Genomic DNA, 7387 nt, shown 5'->3' with positions numbered 1-7387 from the left:
CTTTCTCTGGCCTGCAAGATGTCAAAACATCATGAAATACAGAAAATAAAAAACACAATTAATACAACTGGATATCTTCAAAACAAATAATGGCAGTCAAAAGCATAAGATTCCAGAGTGTTAGTTAGGGTTCTTCAACTGTATAAAGAGTCCATTTAAACCAGAGGGGTAGAGTTCTAGGGAGACATGATTGTCTGAGAAGCACATTTATCAGAGATAGCCAAGCAAAAAGGGGAGACGAGAGATGAAGACGGGGAAGATCAGAGGCATTTCTGGCAAAGGGGAAAACGTGCAAAATCCCTGGGGCAGAAGAGAGCATGGCTCTGGGATAGCCAGAGTGGAGGGAAGCCAGGGAAAGTGGCATGAGACAGGCTGGAGGTGGGCGGGTGCAAGGCCATGTGGGGCCGTGTAGTCCATTGTGAGGATTTGGGACTTTGTTTTAGAGAAAAATGAGAATTCCATTGAGAGACTTTGCGGAGATGGGGAGAAGAGGGGACCAGATTTGCATACTGAGAGGTCAGTCTGGCTGCTGAGGCTTGAGAAAGCTATGGCAATAGTTCAGGTGAGAGATATTGGTAGCTTGGACTAGAATGGAGGCAGCAAGGAAGAAAAAAATAAGTAGGTTGTTGATTAATTTGTTCTAAGCTGGAGGTATACATTTGGCAGATTTCCTATAGATCATAATGAAATCATGGGTAGTAAAGTGAGGGAAGGATCTAGTGAAGAATGAGAAAGAAATGGGGACTTGAAAAGAGCCCTAAGGAAGCCTAAGACTTTCGAGTCCTTTAGACTCCAGGGCTTGGTAAACTTATCCTGTAAAGGATCAGATAGTAAATATTTTAGGCTTTGTAGCCAAGAATCAAAATCAAGATATTATGTGGGTACTTATATAACAAAGAGGAAAAAGAAGCCATAAAGCTCTTATCAATAAAATTCAAAATATAATAAAAATTGAGGACAACCTTTTTATAATACAGTTCTACCAATGAGAAAAATGAAATTTTCTTTTGGGGGAATGATAGTTTTGTTTAATTGGTGTTCAACGTTAGTGTTCCCTATTATAAAAATAAATTGCAAATGTTCATCTATTAAAGTGATGAGGTTTTGCATCTTTATATATTTCAAATGTCTTTTCACCCAGACAAGTAATGCCAAATGCTGATATCAATTCAGGAATATATAATTTTTTTTTTTTTTGAGATAGAGTCTCGCTCTGTCTCCCAGAGTGCAGTGGCGCTATCTTAGCTCACTGCAAGCTCCACCTCTTGGGTTCACGCCATTCTCCTGCCTCAGCCTCCGGAGTAGCTGGGACCACAGGCGCCCGCCACCAAGCCCGGCTAATTTTTTTGTATTTTTAGTAGAGACGGAGTTTCACCCTGTTAGCCAGGATGGTCTTGATCTCCTGACCTCGTGATCTGCCCACCTTGGCCTTCCAAAGTGCTGGGATTACAGGCGTGAGCCACCACGCCTGGCCCAGGAACATATAATGTAAACTGAACATATTCATTGCTTGGAAAGGTATTTATAGAATTCTATTAGATTCTTCTTTTGACAGTTGGTTTTTAGCATGTCATTGCCAATAAATCACTTCTTTTTTTTTTGAGCCAGAGTCTCGCTCTGTCACCCAGGCTGGAGTGCAGTGGCACGATCTCGGCTCACTACAACCTCTGCCTCCCAGGTTCTAGTGATTCTCCTGCCTCAGCCTCCTGAGTAGCTGGGACTACAGACACGCGCCACCATGCCCAGCTAATTTTTGTATTTTTTAGTAGAGACGGGGTTTCACCATATTGGCCAGGATGGTCTCAAACTCCTGACCTCATGATCCGCCCGCCTTGGCCTCCCAAAGTGTTGGGATTAGAGGCGTGAGCCACCACGCCTGGCCTACACTTTCTTTTTTTAATTTTAAAACAATTTTTTAAATTCTTTTAAAAATTTTAAATAAAAAATGTGGAAGGCTTCATGAATTTGCGTGTCATCCTTGCACAGGAGCCATGCTAATCTTCTCTGTATCGTTCCAATTTTAATACATGTGCTGCCAAATCAAGCACCGATAAATCACTTTCCTAAACCACACAGTTAAATGTACTTTGAAATTACCTTTGTTCTTGCATTGAGTTCAGAAAAACTCTGCTGGAATGGTCACTTGAGCTCAGAAAATATATCTGTTGCAAATGGAGACTGGAGATCTTGCTTTTTGTTTTCAGTTTTGACAGCATGGGAAGTACATAAAGTAATTTCATATTACTTGTGATTGAGACATGAGTCATCTAAATGACTTACCATAACTTTTGAATATAAGCACTATTTTGACTCATAATTTTAGGTTGAATTTATTAAGAAACATTATCAAGTCCGCAGCAAAAGCTAATTCCAAAGTAATTAGTAGCGGTTGCGGGCAGTTCTTCTATTTTAAAAAAACTTCAATCCTAGCCCCAAGCCCAAAAGATTGCAATAAAATCTTACCATTGACTGCTGTGGGTGGTGGGGGACAAGTCAAGGTATTCACACAATTCTTCAGTTCCCACTAAAGACTCAGTATTGATTCCTTCAACAATCCACAACTGAGCAGAATCAGTAACCCATGTTGATTCACCAAGACCGAAGGAAAACCACTCCACATCATTTGTGTTAATTGATTATTGTCGCTCCCATTGTCCTCAATTCGGATAGCAACCCTGCATGCCAAAGGCTAATACTAATTTTAAGCAGTTTGTTTCTTCTGGACACATTTCTTCAGCAACCAAATATGATTTAATTAACTAGCCATTAGTAAATGGCTTTCCTTGATTAGCTAACAAATGAGCCAGTTGGGATTCTTACCTACAAAAAGGTTGAAGACTTTTTTTTTCATTTTTTATTTTTGTGAAGACATTTTGCTGTAATGAGATATTTCATTTTAAATTTTCTATTTTTTTCTGACTGTTGCTTTCCTGTGAGTTGGAAATCTTGTGATGAGTACTTCTGCTAATGTCAACATGTATTCTTTCAGCACAGCTATAATGTCATTGTACAATGTTTTGCTGTCTAATTTAATCAGAATAATCCACACTCCACTGTGCCTTAGAAGTATGACAGTAACATTTACTTTTCTTTTCTGTTTTGACATGATGGGTATAGACTGGTAATAAAAAAAATATCATAGGTACAGTGACATATGAGACACTTGAAACCCTGTCAACTGATAACTGTGTCACTGTGATTTGTGGCGTGCCAAGCCACATTGCGAAGCAGTGATAGCACCCTATAGTGTCTCTATCACAACTACTCAATCTGCCATTGGAGCACAAAAGTAGCCATGGACAATATGCAAATGAATACGTGGCTGTGTTCCAAAAAAAGTTATTTATGGACACTGAAATTTGAAATTCATGTCATTTTCATGCATCATGAAATATTATTTTTCTTTTCATTTGTTTCAACTATTAGAATATGTAAAAAAAAATTTTAGCTTGAAGGACCTGTTAAAAACAGATGGCAGTCCAGATTTGACTGCAGGCCATAGTTTGGTGAATGGAAGATCTTCCATTCACCAAACTATGGCCTGCCTGTAATCCCAGCACTTTGGGAGGCTGAGGCGGGCGGATCACCTGAGGTCAGGAGTTTGAGACCAACCTGGCCAACATGGTGAAACTCCAACTCCACTAAAAATGCAAAAAATTAGCCGGGCGTGATGGCGTGTGCCTGTAATCCCAGCTACTCAGGAGGCTGAGGCAGCAGAATAAGCTTGAACCCAGGGGGAGGAGGTGGCAGTGAGCCAGGATCAAGCCACTGCACTCCAGCCTGGGCTATAAGAGTGAGATTCTGCTTCAAAAAAAAAAAATAAAACAGTCACTGCAACTCTCAGTTACTTGTTGAACTCAGAGGAAGCAGTTGGACAATGTGAGAAAAACTGCAGATATAAGTGGATCGAGTAGTGAATTGAAGGTGAGAGAACAAATATGGAAAGTATAAGCCATCTTTTTGCGAAATATGGCTCTAAAAAGGAGGAAGGAAATGATGTAATTTAAGAGAAGACTTTTGGTTAAAATAGGTGCAACTTGATCATGAGCACTTAATCTCCATCTCTTCTTTCTTTTTTAATAAGGAAAATAATACCTATCTTCATGTTTCTTAGAACAGTCAAATGAGATAAAGAATGTTTTAAAGGCACCAGCATGATGCCTAGCATACAGTAGGTTCTCAAGAGTTAATTAATAAATATTCATATATACTTACTATTTGCTTTGTGAAAAACAACAGTTTATTGCTTCCCATGTAGCTTTGTTATTTAGTCTTTGAATTTTTTTTTAATCAAGGTTGTATTCCCTTACTGAGGTGCTTTGAAAGTTGTTAAATAAATCAGAAGTTAACTGATCGATCAAGATACGATACTGCAATTTTAATAATTTGGATTTTGTAACTTCCTCAACTTTCCTCCTGCCAGACTGAATTGTAATCTTTTTAGTCTGTCTTCACATGGGAGCCACTTCATCCTTTTGATCATTTTCATTGCCTTTTAAAAATCATACTAAAATTATACAAATAATTATGTAAACGAATCATACAAATCATACACTAAGTTGGCATATTAGTGGCCTTATACTTATTACTTTTTTAATATAACTTTTTTTCTGTAGGGCATGCAGAGTTACCACATGACCCAGAAATTCCACTCCTAGGTATATATCCCAAGAGAAGTGAAAACATATGCCCACACAGAAACTTATATGTAAGTGTTCACAGCAGCCTTATCATAATAGCCCCAAATATTCAGCAACTGATGAATAGATAAATAAAATGTGTATATCTATACAGTGGGATTTCATTTGGCCATAAGAATACATGAGGTACTGATACAAGCTACAGAATGAAGGAAACTTGAAAATATTTTGCTAAGCGATAGAAGCTCATCACAAAAGACCACTTATTGAATGATTCCATTTACATGAAATGTCCAGAATAGACAAAATGATAGGGACAGAAAGTAGGTTATTGGTTGCCTAGGACTTGGGGGTACAGGGGAGAAATGGAGTGACTACTATACTAATAGGTATGGGGTTTCACTGTGGGCTGATGCTTTATAGTCTGTGCCTAATAATTTGGTATCTGGAGTCCCTGTGGATGTGTCTTTTGAATGTTGTTTTGCTAGAGGGATATTTTCTCCTCCTGCATCTGTCTGTATTTTACTGTGTAGAGGACTCTGTATTTGAGATTTTATTGTCAGAAATAATTTGAAGCCTAGATGGATGTTACATTTTTTCAGGTATCATCTTTTTTTTTTCTTTTCTTTTTTTTGAGCAGGAATGAAAGTTTATTAAAAAGCTTTAGAGTAGGAATGAAAAGAAAGTAAAGTACACTTGGAAGAGGGCCAAGCTGACATCTTGGAGGTCAAGTGCAATCAGGTATCATCCAATCCTAGGCTAGAGGTTTTCTGGGCTACCTGAAAAATTTGAATGGCAGCTGGGTAGCGGACCACAAGGGCCGGTTTACTTCCACTTCACCTCTAGTTCCTGGGTACAGTCAGTGCCGTGTCAAGCCACATTGGAACCTGAGGCAAAAGAAACATCAGTAATACTGATCTTGTCTTCATTTAACATTTTGATATTTTGTTCGTCATGGATTTTTTCATTAATTTTGATTCTTAAAAAATACTGCATTAATACTTATCTGGATTACTGAGACTTTTTTGGTCCCCCTAAATTTTGTGGACACGGTGAGTACTTCACCGACCTCACACTACTTCCGGCCTTGGTATCTGCCTTGGGATTTGTACACCCTGGGCACTTTGAAGAGAGTAGTTGTGGGTCCCTCCAACTTCCTTTAAAATCCCATAAAGGTCTCCTCCTTTATGATACCATTTATAATTAACTATAAGACTTCCACAGGATTAGGGGCCAAAACATCACATTCAGTAGGCTTATCAGATTACTTTTCATCCTCAAAGTAATGGGTTAATAGAAAATAGGAAGGAATAAAACCATGTGCTCATGCCTGTAAATCCCAGCACTTTGGGAGGCTGGAGCGGGTAGATCACATGAGGTAAAATTAATATTTTAGAAGCTAATAAAACTTATAATATTTATATTAACAATCAAATACATTGGGATATTGAACTAAATTCCCTTCAGCATATTATCCCTATGGAGCAGGGTTGGCCTGAAGCATATTTTGACTTCAGCAACAATAATTATAGTTTGTAATCACTCAACAGATACATACTACAAAGTACACACTGCTACAGATCAGGTAGGCAAATGAATTGTTGTAAAGTTAGTTCAAATATATGAGAAAGCTTATGATAGAATTTTTGGTTGGTTCAGCTATCTAAGTCCAAACCAACTGGTTATTAAAAATGTGCGGAATCTGTATGTACATTTTGATTATCTATTTGATTATATGATATTGCAAGGCAAGTGGTAGCTCTCAAACTAGGAGTGATCATTTTGTCATGAGAAGGCCTTGATCACGGATCAGGGATGTAGACCGCACTGTGGATTGTTTTGAGCATGACTATTTTCTGAGGGGGAAAGCTCCCTCCCACACACACAGAGCGGTGGCGGTGCTGGAGTTACAAGAAAGATGATAATTGATGTAGCAAATTCTGAAAAACGAGAAAGATTAGGATCAAAGGACGGTTGTGTGAATTAGATTTGGTGAGAAGGTTCACCTCTTTTACTGTAGCAGCAAGAGAAGACCCTTTATACATGGTTGAGAAGCAAATGCATGCAATGAGATGAAGGCCTGATTTTTTTCTCTGGAAGCTTAGGTAGTATAGCAGTCCCTTCGTCCAAAGTTTCACTTTCAGCAGTTTCAGTTACCAGTGGTCAACCATGGTCCAAAAATATTAAACAGAAAAATGCGGAAATAAATAATTCGTAAGTTTTAAATTGCACGCCGTTCTGAGCTGCGTGATGAAATCTTGCACTGGCCCACTCCACTCCCTCCACCTGGGACGTGAATCCTCCCCTGTCCAGTGTATCACACTGTATATACCACCCGCCCTTCAGTCATTTAGTAGCCACCTCGTTATCAGACCACAGTCCTTGCATTCAAGTAACCTTATTTTACTTAATAATGACCTCAAGTGCAAGTCTTAATGCTGGCAATTTGTGGACATACCAAAGTAAAGCCTAAGTGGCTTTCTTTAAGGGAAAGGTGGAAGTTCTCAACAAGAAAAGAAAAAGCTGTATGTTGAAGTTGCTGAGATCCATGGTAAGAACGAATCTCCTATCTGTGAAGTTGTGATAAAGGAAAAGGAAATTCATGCTAGTTCTGCTGTCGCACTACACATGGCAAAAGTTACAGTCACAGAGCTTTGATAAGTGCTTAGTTAAGGTGGAAAAGGCATTACAGTTTTGTTTGCAAGACATGAAGAGAAAACATGTTCCCGACTGACAGCCATGTGTTG

At 38.8% G+C, this 7387-nt stretch overlaps 1 non-coding gene across 1 annotated transcript; it reads right to left on the bottom strand.

Moving 5' to 3' along the window:
• Nucleotides 1-1941: 1941 nt before the first annotated feature.
• LOC129483577 (U6 spliceosomal RNA) lies at nucleotides 1942-2048 on the bottom strand. Its single transcript, XR_008658100.1, has one exon. It is a non-coding gene; the product is annotated as a U6 spliceosomal RNA (small nuclear RNA).
• Nucleotides 2049-7387: the final 5339 nt, after the last annotated feature.

This window comes from Symphalangus syndactylus, chromosome 5 (genome assembly GCF_028878055.3).
Source record: "Symphalangus syndactylus isolate Jambi chromosome 5, NHGRI_mSymSyn1-v2.1_pri, whole genome shotgun sequence".
Taxonomy (NCBI): Eukaryota; Metazoa; Chordata; class Mammalia; order Primates; family Hylobatidae; genus Symphalangus; species Symphalangus syndactylus.
This window is presented reverse-complemented; position numbering and strand designations above follow the sequence as displayed.